This window comes from Odocoileus virginianus, chromosome 2, assembly GCF_023699985.2.
Source record: "Odocoileus virginianus isolate 20LAN1187 ecotype Illinois chromosome 2, Ovbor_1.2, whole genome shotgun sequence".
Classification (NCBI taxonomy): Eukaryota; Metazoa; Chordata; class Mammalia; order Artiodactyla; family Cervidae; genus Odocoileus; species Odocoileus virginianus.
Window position 1 is genome coordinate 23,529,996 of NC_069675.1, and position 12,239 is coordinate 23,542,234.

The 12,239-nt window shown below is 47.2% G+C and overlaps 1 long non-coding RNA gene across 2 annotated transcripts; it reads left to right on the forward strand.

The window, feature by feature from the left end:
• Positions 1 to 8: 8 nt before the first annotated feature.
• LOC139038497 (uncharacterized) lies at positions 9 to 10,568 on the forward strand. Of its 2 annotated transcripts, none has more exons than XR_011491536.1 (5): positions 9 to 101; positions 301 to 514; positions 5,530 to 5,672; positions 9,285 to 9,359; positions 9,867 to 10,568. It is a non-coding gene; the product is annotated as an uncharacterized lncRNA (long non-coding RNA). The 2 variants fall into 2 exon arrangements; XR_011491537.1 differs by having other exon boundaries at positions 10,249 to 10,568.
• The last annotated feature ends 1,671 nt before the right edge of the window (positions 10,569 to 12,239 follow it).

Consider the following 12,239-nt stretch of genomic DNA (forward strand, 5'->3'; position numbering starts at 1 on the left):
ATCTCCCCTCATTCTTCATCCTCTCCCCCCCAGCTCCTCCATCTCCTTCCCAGCTCTCCATCACCAAACCCACCTTGAAGCCAGAGGGAGCCTGATGTGAGGTCTGTAACCGTCATGCAGCAGGGGGAAGAAGGGGAGAGAGCTGATTGGGAGGGCCAGAGTAATACACCCAGCGCAGTGTCCGACTTTCTGTTTGAGCTTCTGTTTGGCTTGAGGGGGAGGGCAAGAGAAGACTTTTCTTTTTTGCTCCCAAATCCATTCTCAGATATCCAGCTGTTTATTGTTCTCTTTGAATAACAGGCTCAAACCTTCCAAGAGTCCTCTTCAGCATACATTCTCATCAGGGGCACCATCGTCCCCAAGAAGACAAAACTTGGTTCTTGGGAGATGAAAAAAATCCTACATATTGTACTTATTAATATATCCAATGGAATACTCCTCAGCCATAAAAAGGAACAAAATAATGAAATTTAAAGAGACCTGAAAGGACCTAGAGACTGTCATACAGAATTAAGTAAGTCAGAAAGAGAAAGACAGATATCATATACTATTGCTTATATGTAGACTCTAGAAAAATGGTACAGATGAACTTATTTGCAAAGCCGAAATAGAGTCACAGATGTAGAAAATAAACTTGAGATGCCAAGAGGGGGATGGGGAGTGGGATGAACTGGGAGATTGGGATTGACATATATGCACTACTGTATAAAAAATAGATAACTAATGAGAACCTGTATAGTACAGGGGACTCTACTAACTGTGGTGACCTAACTGGGAAGGAAATCTGAAAAAGAGTGGATATATGTATAGGCATAACTGATATTCATTTTGCTGTACAACAGAAACTAACACAACATTGTAAAGAAATTACACCCCAGTTTTAAAAAAAAAGGTGAAAAAAAATACGTTGCACTTCAGTTCAATTCAGTTCAGTCGCTCAGTCGTGTCCGACTCTTTGCAACCCCATGGACTGCAGCATGCCAGGCCTCCCTGTCCATCACCAACTCCTGTCAAACTCATGTCCATTGAGTCAGTGATACCATCCAACCAGCTCATCCTCTCTCGTCCCCTTCTCCTCCTGCCTTCAATCTTTCCCAGCATCAAGGTCTTTTCAAATGAGTCAGTTCTTCACATCAGGTGGCCAAAGTATTGGAGTATCAGCTTCAGCATCAGTCCTTCCAGTGAATATTCAGGACTGATTTCCTTTAGGATGGACTGGTTGGATCTCCTTGCAGTCCAAGGGACTCTTAAGAGTCTCCTCCAACACCACATTTAGCCAACAACAGCAAAAAAATCTTAGATATCACAATAGTTTGTGGCCCTCCAAAGGGCCACAGTACACAAACAGACATGAGATGTAACTGTGCTGTTAAAATTCCATGGAGTGGTAGCATTTAGCAAAAAGTATCCACAAGAGTATTGTCAGGGGGTAGATAACTGGGGGTGCAGTAATGAGACATAGGTTAAGAAGCACTGAATTAGAGTTGACCCAAAACCCTTATTTAGGCTGAAAGCTTTGAATCTGTCACCCTCAAAAGTACACTTTATATTCTTTTCTCTAAACTGAAATATACGTTTATGTGTACTCTCTGTGCCATTCCTAATAAAAACAAAGGGCAATTTGAGTTATGTTTCACTTAATGTTTTATTCAATGTACCCTTGCCCATGGTGAACATCTTGGACCATGCAGAGTCTCCTGATCTGCCCACAGCTTACAGCCTTAGGCTGATATTTGCCTACGCATAAGAGCTCGGGTCTCAGGCGAGCCAGGGGATTTCAATGCACAGTCACTCCCCTCTCAAGGGATCAGGCCACAAAATATTTCTTGAGTGCTAGACACTGTAATGAATATTAAAATATCAAATGTATCCCCTACCTTCTAGGAGCTTACAATGTCACTAGAGATGTCACAAAGATGGACAAATTCAGCAGGACAATATATGAGCTGGGACTCTAGAGCAAAGAGACCAGTTTCCACATGTGGCTTGTGAAAGCAAAGGGCTTGATGGTCACATGTCTTACTACTAAGGGCAAGTTAACCTGGTCCCCCAGGAGCATCAGTTCCCTACCAAGAGCCCCACTGTTAACACTTTCCCACCCAGAGAAAACCTTATCCTTATTCTGTGCCTCTTATCTGTAAGTCAGTCCCCTTGGTCACCAGACGTTCCCCCCAGCCCCATGGTGACTGAACAGGCTTTGGTGTGGAGCCTGTCAGAGGCTTCTTGAAAGTGTAAATAGAGTGTGTCTACTGTTTCCCCCCTTATCCATACACTTCTTTGGCCCTTCAAAGAGCTCTAGTAGATTAGAGAGGCCCCATGTCTCCTTACCAAAGACAGGCTGCCTTTCCACAGGAGGTGGAGTTTCTCAAGTGCTCCATAATCCAGCCCTGAGAGGTTCTGCTGACTGGCCTGGCATGGAAACAAAACTTGTGGGCTGTTTCCCAGAAGCCCTTCTGGTGCCCTTCAGGTCTTCAGTGCAGAGGTCAGTCTCAAGAAAGGCCTCTCATTTTGCCCCACCCTTCCATAAAATCAATTTTCTTATCCATTTGAGGAAAGACACTGCCGCCAAAAATAACAATAATAATAAAACACACAGTATGGGGACTTCCCTGGTTGTCCAGTGGTTAAGATTCTACGCTTCTAATGCAGAAGGCGCAGGTTTGATCCCTGGTCTGAGAACTAAGATCCCACATGCTGGGCAGTGCAGCCAAAAGTTTTAAAAAATAGAATGAAAAAAAAAAGCACAGTATGCTTTGCTCCCCATTGCTTGGAGGTTTAAGGCACTGTTATTCATCTGAACTTGCACAGGAGATGGTTGTGAGGTTATCTGTATCACATTTCATTTTATGACATATCACCTTGTTTACACCACCTTTTCAGTTGTTTATAGGATATAGGTTACCTTTAAATGCTCTGGTTTTGTTTAGTCATTTTTTTTTTCTCCCGACAATAAAAAATTTTAAAGGCAGCCATTGTTCTAAGAAATGACTATTGTACTTGGGGCACCAAGATGCTTTAATGGGGAAAGACAGCTTGTCTTGTATCTTGGCCTCCCGTATCTTTTTGAACCAGGCTTTGATGCTCTGCGGAGTTTTCTGACTCCATCATTGAACTATGCAGCACTCTGCAGTTCTTAAGAGCAAATGAGTTTCTTCTTTAAACATAGGCCTCTGCTTAGCACATTTAGTACTGTTTGACTTGGGTCTCTAGATAGTGCTATTCCTGGAATGGACTTCACATGCTGAATTTTTCTTTTTTAATTACCCACACTCCTATCACATATGCTGAAGTGACCTTGTTTTTTTTTTTTTCCTATAGCTTCTCCAACAATTTGCTGAGATGCAGAGATTTATAGAGAGTCCTTCTGGGTTAGGAATTTACAGGTTAACTCTTTCATGTGCAAGTTCATACTATTTCTGAAAATATATTCCCAGCAAACAATTCAAAATAGGGAAAGGTTCAAATGCGCACAGATGTTCCTTGCAACATTATTTAAAATAAGAAAAAGTGAGGGGTGGTTATATGGCAATATGATAAAATGTGTAAATTAGTGTTAAATGAAAAGAGGAGGATGTAAACCTAGGGCTGTGCTGCGCTGTGCTTAGTCGCTCAGTTGTGTCTGACTCTTTGCAACCCCAGGGACCGTATCCCACCAGGTTCCTCTGTCCATTGCATTCTCCAGGCAAGAATACTGGAGTAGGCTGCCACTCCCTCCTCCAGGGAATCTTCCCAACCCAGGGATCAAATCCAGGTCTCCTGCATTGCAGGTGGATTCTTTACCATCTGAGCCACCAAGGAAGCCCAAGAATACTGGAGCAGGTAGCGTATCCCTTCTCCAGGGGATCTTCCCAACCCAGGAATCAAACTAGGGTTTCTGCATTGCAGACAGATCCTTCACCAGCTGAGCTACCAGGGAAGCTCCAAACCTAGGCATATAACTATGTAAAAATGCACATGAGGTGATTTCCCCAGTGGTTCAGGTTAAGAATCTGCCTTGCAATGCAGAGGACTCTCACTGAGGTTCTATCCCTCATTGGCGAGCTAAGATCCCACATATCATGGAGCAACTAAGCCCATACGCCTCAATTAGAGAGTCCACACGCTGCAACTAGGACCCCAAATAAGTAAGTAAAAACTAAGTTTTAAAAAATGCACGTGAAAAAAGACTGGAAGGAACACACACAACTATTGTAAGTAGTTGTAAATATACACAATTTTGCCAAGATGACAGACTAGCTTTTTTAAAGTTTTCTAAACTCTTTTTTTATTTTGTCATGTTGCTTGATTAATTTTTAAAAATGATTTCAAGTAGATCACTGTTTCGGTGGATTGATGGAGTAGCTCAATCTTTTTACCTGAAGTGGGACAAAAATCTCGCTCCCATTTTGTTACATAACCTTCATTTAAATTGGACTATTGAAAAGTCAGCTCCACTAACACTGATTCATAAAAGGTGTTTGATGGCTTAATATAGGAGTTGATATCACAAATGAATGTAAGTCCAGCAGGGAAGCAAGTCTGATGGCTGATGCCATCTGGGCACGTTGGGCCTGAGTGCATAGGTATTTCAAGGAAATTGGGATTTTTTTCGTGATTCCCCAGATTTGTGCGTTTTGGCCACTAATCCAAATTCAAAACTAAAGTAGAAGCATTTGTGGGCCAAACAGAACAAGTCTACAAGCTGGATTCAGCCAGCTGGCAGCCAGTTTGAGACCTCTAGCATGAAACCCATTTCTGAAGTTACAGCCGACTGCCTGATCTCTGAGCATTCAGCCACCAAACCCCACCTCCCACTGTGCTATCCCGTTGACTCTTCCTCAGGGAGCCGTGCATCACTTCTGGCTGTTTGATGAGGTTGATAGAAGACGTTAGTCCTCAAAGTATGAAGGCTTGTGAACCTATCCCTAGTTGGAAGCATTTCTCCTACCAGAATGTGAAAGCTGGCAACATCTTTAATATTACTTTGTATTGCCGTCTGCCGCTTACATTTAGTGTGACTGTGAAGAATGGATTTGAAGCTGTTCGAATAGGACTGGTTTCATCCTTGACCCCTTCAGTGTTGTCAGATGTACCAGCCAGATTTGGGCTGTGTTTCCAGCTTGTTGTCAATCAGATTTGAGCAATCAGTGTGTTAATCACTGTTTTCTTCCAATATCACTGACCTGACACCAGTTATTGGTTTCAGAGAGCTTGCCCTCAAGATGTAGCCCCCTCTTCTGCTGTTTCTTCACTCTGTCTCCCTCTCTCTGTCATCCCTGGATGCTTCTTTGGCACTGTGACCAAACACAGAGGGATCATTCCTGCTTTTATGCTAGCATCTGCTTCTGCTGTCTTGGGAAGAGGCCCAGGCAGAACTTCCCTGATGGCCCAGTGGTTAAGACTCCACGCTTCCAAAGCAGGGGTTGTGGGTTCAATCCCTGGTTAGGGAAACAAGACCCCACACACAGCGCAGTCAGAAGATTTAAAAATAATAATGAGGAATGGGCCCAGGCAAACTTCACTTCTAGAAAATGACCCTTTTCCCTGTAGTGACCCCACTGGCTTTGCCACAAAGGTCGTCTCACTCTTCTCTGGAATATTTGGACCTGGACTTACATCAAAGGGCAGCTGATGCTCCAGGACTGACCATCATTCCCAGTCTTGCTACACCATGGACTATCTGGCTCCAGAAGGTCTGTGTGATGTCCTGAGGCCCTGGGGCCATGGCAAATGGCACCTGAAAGATCTAGGAGTTGGTGCATTGATCAATCAATTAACCACTCATCAATAAACAAATGAGCTGAGACTCCCCAAGTAGCCAGCTTGGCTTTGACATAGAGACCGGCTCCCTCCTTCACCATCCGGGACCTATTGTGGTTACAAACGCCTCCTATTAGTTCTTGGTTTATTTGGGAACTGCAGATGCTGCCAGATGTTTACTTTTAACGTGAGGAGAGTTACACTGCCCTTGTGGTTGAAGAAAGGGGGGCTGGCGGTGCGGGTGGGGTGGGCAAGCCCCTGCACAGCCCAGTCACTGGGGGCTCCTTCCCTCCCCCCTCCAGATGTGGCCCAGGCGCCCCCCCCCCCATTTCGCCAAGTCAGCAGACCCAGACTATTCCAAGCATGGAGGACCCTGCAGGCTCCAGAGCACAGGCAGAACCACACATGGCCCACCATGTGCGACACATGTGTGTAACTCTGAGGTCATGCCTGGGCTCTACCAGCCCTCACAGTGCTCTCCTCACCGCAGAATCCCCCTCTCACCTTGGTCTTTGAAGCAGCCCCTTCCTCGTCTAGACCAAAAGGCAGACGTCCCTGTGGAATGATTTGGACCATCTGTAAATCATGCTTTGGGAAGCTATGGCTATGGTAGAACACCGAGACTACCCTTAGAACCCCAGAAAGTCCAATCCATTTTGCAGCTACAACCCTGTTGCCTGCTCCCATCACCACTTGTAGAGCCTAGTAGGATTGTGGGATCTCAAGTTCCTAAGGGAAACTGAGGCTGATGGCAGAGGCCAAAAGCACCAGTATCTTCCCACCAGGGTCCAAAATCTCCCAGAGACACGGCAAGCAATAACCTACAATCCCTGCCCCTTGAAGGGAAAGGTCCTGATTCCACATCACTTTGCCACCTTCATCTCCACTGCTGGACAAGGAGGGAAAGCCTTCTCATTGTTTCAATCTATTCTCCTTCTCCCTTCTACTTTCTTGGGCTCTATCAACCTAAAAGCTAAAAATATCCTCTTTTTCTCTTTTCTGCCTGCTATACCCGGAAAGCAGGATGAAATGGCAGAAACTCACAACCAGCCTGTACTTCCAAACAGAAACGGACCTGGGAGGAGGGAGAAGTGAGCGGCAGCACTCAGACCATCCCAGACAGGCTGCAGTAGCCTTGCAGAGAAGAGGCCCATGAATAAAGCCACACATACTTTTTTGAGAACTTATGATGTGACATCAGACTAGGCGGAGTATGAGTAAGGAGACCCACTTACTGGATTTTCTTAGAATTCCTAGGAACTATACCTGTCCCATGTCTGAGCCATTCATCCCAAACTCAGCAACGACTGAGAGCTAGTAGGAAAAGGAAAGAACTGACTTGATAACTTTCTCTAGATCTCGTGTTTCCAAGACTAAATGGGAGGCAGAAATCACAAATTGTTATCTCAATGTGAAATGTAAACGTAAGCAGTTCTTACCTGTATCCAACCCTCTCCACTCCCACCCTTCACCATCTCCATCTTCTGCAAAAACCCACAGTATATAATTATTCAGCTGGAAACTGAAGTATTTTCAATCCAGCACTCATCTTTCTTTTCCGTCACCCATAACTACTCCTGCACAGGACTAAGGCCAAGATGAAGGCGGCCTCCTCCAGAAAGTCCCGCTATCTTTTTCCTCATATATTCCTGCTACTCCCACCCCTGGGGCCTGCTTTCTTTTCCTTCTTGTTTTCTTAGAGTCTCTGACCCTTCTGAGAAGGTAGAGTCATCAATAAATAATCAAACTGTACACATATATTCCACTCTCCAGCTTTGTTGAAAAACGTTACCACCAGGTAACTCTCCCTGAAAACTTTAGGATGCCCAAGGCAGGAGACACGGGGAATGAAGGACCCGAGGATACATGGGGAGGGGTAGGGATATGTGACTCTGGTGTCTCACTCCTGAAAGTGGCCGAGAGTAAGGTTATTTCAAGGTTCTCAAAAAGGAGCAGGAAGTACCCAAAGGCTTGCCTGAGTCTATGGCCTTACCCTCTACCCATCCCCTGTGCATAGAGGTCATGGGAGACCAGGGAGAGGTCCCAGACCAGGAAGAGGTCGTTGAAGACAATAGAAGATGTAGCTGGGACCTTTGGATAGAGTTCCTGGGTCACCAAGGAATCACTGTGGTCTAGTGGATATGAACTTGAGTGCTGAAGTCAAGTCAACCCTAGTTCTGAATCCTAGCTCCATAAATGATGCCCTGTGGGACCCCTACAAGGATTCATTTATATCACTTAGCCTTGGTTTCTTCATCTGTGAAAAAGGACTAAAATAGTACTTACTTTCTAGGGTAGTTGTGAGGTATACATACCAACAGTAATGTTGGTGACTCATTGATTATCACTTCATGTACTCTTATTATTATTGTCTTTTACTCTGGGTTCCAGACTTGACTCACACCAAGAGGTCCTAAGGAAAGATGACCATCTCTCTGTGGGTCAGTGTGGCAGGGTCTATCCAGCCTTCCCCCAGGCCTGTATTCAGTCAGATGTGACTCGGTACATGGCAGGTGAGGCAGGCTGGGAGGGCCAGGACCAGACGGGACCACCCAGCGGGCTGGGGAAGGTGCTGGCAGGATGGCCTCAGCTGCAGCTGCTGGGCAGCCGTCCAGGGTGACAGGCAGAACGCAGTGTGCAAGGGTGTGGAAACAGAACAGGTGGCATCTTGGCGGCAGTCGGCCGCTGGGGAGATGAGCGAAGGACCTTCTAGCATTTGGCAAGAGGGGGTCCTGACCAGCAGGTGGGCTACAGCCATGAGCAACTCCAGAGGGGGGCTCTGAAACCCAAGCAGGTGGGCAGCCTCAGGAAAATCTTGTCAACAGATTCCAGCACCCACCGAAGGTTAGAGGTGACGGAGAGAGGCCAGAGAGAACAAAGTAGGCCCGCAGGCCTAGAAGGACATTCAGGTGGCCAGACGGAAGCTGTCGGCCTAGGACACAGGGAGGAGGAGCATTCCTGGGGCTCAGCCTCAAACCCAGCCCAGAGGATGGGAGAAGACCTGCTCGGGCCGAGAGTGGGGCAGGGCCCGATGAGGGCCAGCCTGATGCTGATCCCTGGCCAGAGCCAGGCTAATCTCCAGGGCAATAGGCTCAGGCCTGACACTGAGATGTCCCCACTATATGGGTGCAGGAGAGGGAAGCTGGAGGCCATTGAGGGCTAACTGTGAACTCTCTCTCTCTCTCACACACACACATACACACACATATACTCTCTCTCTCTCTCTCTCTCGTTACTACTCCAGTATTCCTGCTTCTTGCCTTTTCACATTTTTTTTCTCCCCCCAGATCCTCCTTGCTGATAAAGAACCAAAGAACCAAAATAGGTAGGGTCAACTTTTTTTTTAATGAAAAGTCCAGTCCCTCAGGACCTAACAGCTCCCCCGACAGTCACCTGGCAAGTGACTTGTCGCGAGGCCCTGCTCTGCACCCCAATGGAAGGAACACGCGCAGCGGTGAGCAGGGAGCTGGACCCAGTTAAGGAAGGACAGTGAGGGTTCCCATAGCCCCTGACTCCAGTCCGGTTCTCGCTTGTCTCTTTTCTAGGATCAGCTAAAAACTCCATAAATTCTGCTCCAGACCCATGTCTTGCCAATGATCCTGAAGACTTTTTCTGGGAGGGTAAGTAACCTTGGAAGCCAGGTGCAAGGTTCATCTCTGCTAGACCCACATCCTGACAGACACGAAAACTTAACCCACACTCATCTATATAGGCCGTTAAGCCTCACGCTTGAGTGTCTACATTAACCCCTAAGCTTCATGTACACACACATGTTTATACTGTTTCTCAACCCACATACCTATTCTTAGTCACTGGCCTCCAGTGCGTAAGGGCACGAGCAACAGGAGTGGGCCCCACATCAGGGAAGGACAATCACTAGATGCCCCAGCCTCTGGGTACATCAGCCACACTGTCCTTTTACCTGCCCTGGCCGGGCCCCTTCTTCCTGCTCAGCAAGTGATCTGAGATCTAGTGATCAGGACTTGATGGGAGCAGACCGACTGCCTGCTCACTTTGCCCCCAGCTGTAGAGTATGGTTACTGGTGTGCAGACATTCAGATGCAGTGAGAGCTGAGCTCTGCAGACGCCATCTGGAGCTAGGGTCACGGGACCCTTCCCACCTCCAGGGCTTCCTGAATTCATAAAAGGCAGATGACCAGTGATGTCAGTCAGAGGAAATTCGATAGAGAGAAGAGGCTACACAGGTGATGGAAGAGGTAAGAAGCCACATAGGCATGCTAAGCCAATCCAGATGTGAGCAATAGCAGGGAGCCATTTCTGCCCTAGGGCTGGAGAAAGACCGGAAAGAGAGAAAGTGAGGTCACCAGGGTCCGAAGCCAGGGCTGTCCAGTGGGAATCACAACCACAGAGAGACGGGTTGTCTGATATGAGCCGGAGCCATGAAGAGATCCAGCTTCTGCCAAAGACACCTTAGGAAGCAGAGAGAAAGAGATACTCCAAGTTTCCCCCTCCTTCCACCTTCTAACCTGCTGTCAGGCCCCCTACCAGATGAATTTACCAGAAATTCATCATGAAAGCCAGAGAGCAAAGAGCCTGAGACCTGCAGGCCATACAGAGCAGCCCTGAAAGTTCAAGGGACCAGTCTGAGAGCAAACAGGCTGTGGACCAGCACAGGAATGATAACCCACCAGGCCTTGGATGGGCCAGTGGTGAGAGTTTTAGAGAAATTCTAGAACCACCTCCCCAGGAAGCAGCATCCTTCTCTGTCCTCTTGCTTCACAAAAATGGAAATGGACTAACTACCTGGATGCCCTGTCAGCGTGCATAGTCAGAAGGTAATTCTGCATATTCATCACAGCGGGAGAGGCCCCTGAAGAAAACTGAACACTGTTTGTTTACTTTTTCCAATTTTTTAAAAAGATTTACTCATCTGCTTATGGCTGTGCTGGGTCTTCTTTGCTGTGTGGGCTTTCTCTAGTTGAGGAGAGCAGGGGCTACTCTCTAGCTGTGCATGTGGGCTTCTCATTGCAGTGGCTTCCCTTATTGCCAAGAGTGGGTTCTAGGCACACAGGCTTCAGTAGTTGTGGCACACAGGCTTACATGTCCCATGGCATGTGGGATCTTCTTGGACCAGGGGTTGAACCAGTGTCCCCTGCACAGGTGAATTCTTTACCATTGAACCAACAGGGAAGCTCCTTGAGCACTATTGCTTCCGTCATGTCTGACTCTCTGCGACCCCATGGACTGTAGCCAGCCAGATTCCTCTGTCCATGGAATTTCCCAGGCAAGAATACTGAAGTGGGTTGCAATGTCCTCCTCCACGGGATCTTCCTGACCCAGGAATCAAACCAACATCCCTTATGTCCCCTGCGTTGGCAGGCAGGTTCTTTACCACTAGTGCCACCTGAGAAGCCCACCCCCAAAAAAGGGTGACCCTCTCAAAGGTTATCTGGGTTTGTGCCCTGGTTAGGGGCTGGGCTGGGTCCAGGGTCCTTTGGGTCATTTCCTACATGGAAAAGGGCCTGGCCTGTGTCTTGGGGCGCGATGAGGGATTCAACTGGCAGCTAGGAAGGAGGCACTGTCCAGGGTACCAGGGCACTCGGCACTCCTTAGAGGAGACCAGAGAGCTCCCTCCTCCCGTCCCTCATCCCCTCCTTCAAAACACCCAGACCACTTTGGCCCAGCTTCCTTCAGGCCTCTTCTGGTGACTCACTAAGATCTTCCGCCTGAGCTGGGCATCAAATGCCTCTACATCTCCCTCTCCATCCCACCCCTTCCCCAGAGCATGATACAGAAGCCCCTCCCTAGAATCCTTCAACAAAGCCTTCAACCCAAGGGTCCTGGGAATTAGGCTGAGGGAGGCAGTACACTGGGGAGAGGAGAACGTTTCTCAGATTCTCAGATGCTTTTCTGGCTCCAGAAAAGGAAGATTTTTGCCCAGCATGGCTTTTGAGTCTGAATATGAGCCCAAGACAACATGCAAAATGTGAAGTTCTTCCCCACTGCACCTGGAACTCCTCTGGCAGCCAGAGCCTAACTTCTTTCTTCTTTTAAATTCATTTATTTTTTAATTGAAGGATAATTGCTTTACAGAATTTTGCTGTTTTCTGTCAAACCTCAGCATGAATCAGCCATAGGTATACATATATCCCCTCCCTTTTGAACCTCTCCACCATCTCCCTCCCATCCCACCCCGCTAGGATGATACAGAGGCCCTGTTTGAGTTTCCAGAGACATACAGCAAATTCCTGTTGGCTATCAATTTTACACATGGTAATGTAAGTTTCCATGTTACTCTCTCCATACGTCTCACCCTCTCCTCCCCTCTCCCCATGTCCATAAGTCTGTACTCTATTTCTGTTTATCCATTGCTGCCCTGCAGTGGAGAAATTCTCAGTACCATCTTTCTAGATTCTGTATATATGCCTTAGTATATGATATTGATCTTTCTCTTTCTGACTTACATCACTCGGTATAATAGGCAGAGCCTAACTTCTGCTCAGACATTGTCACCCGCTAGTTCCAGTGTATCTGCATCT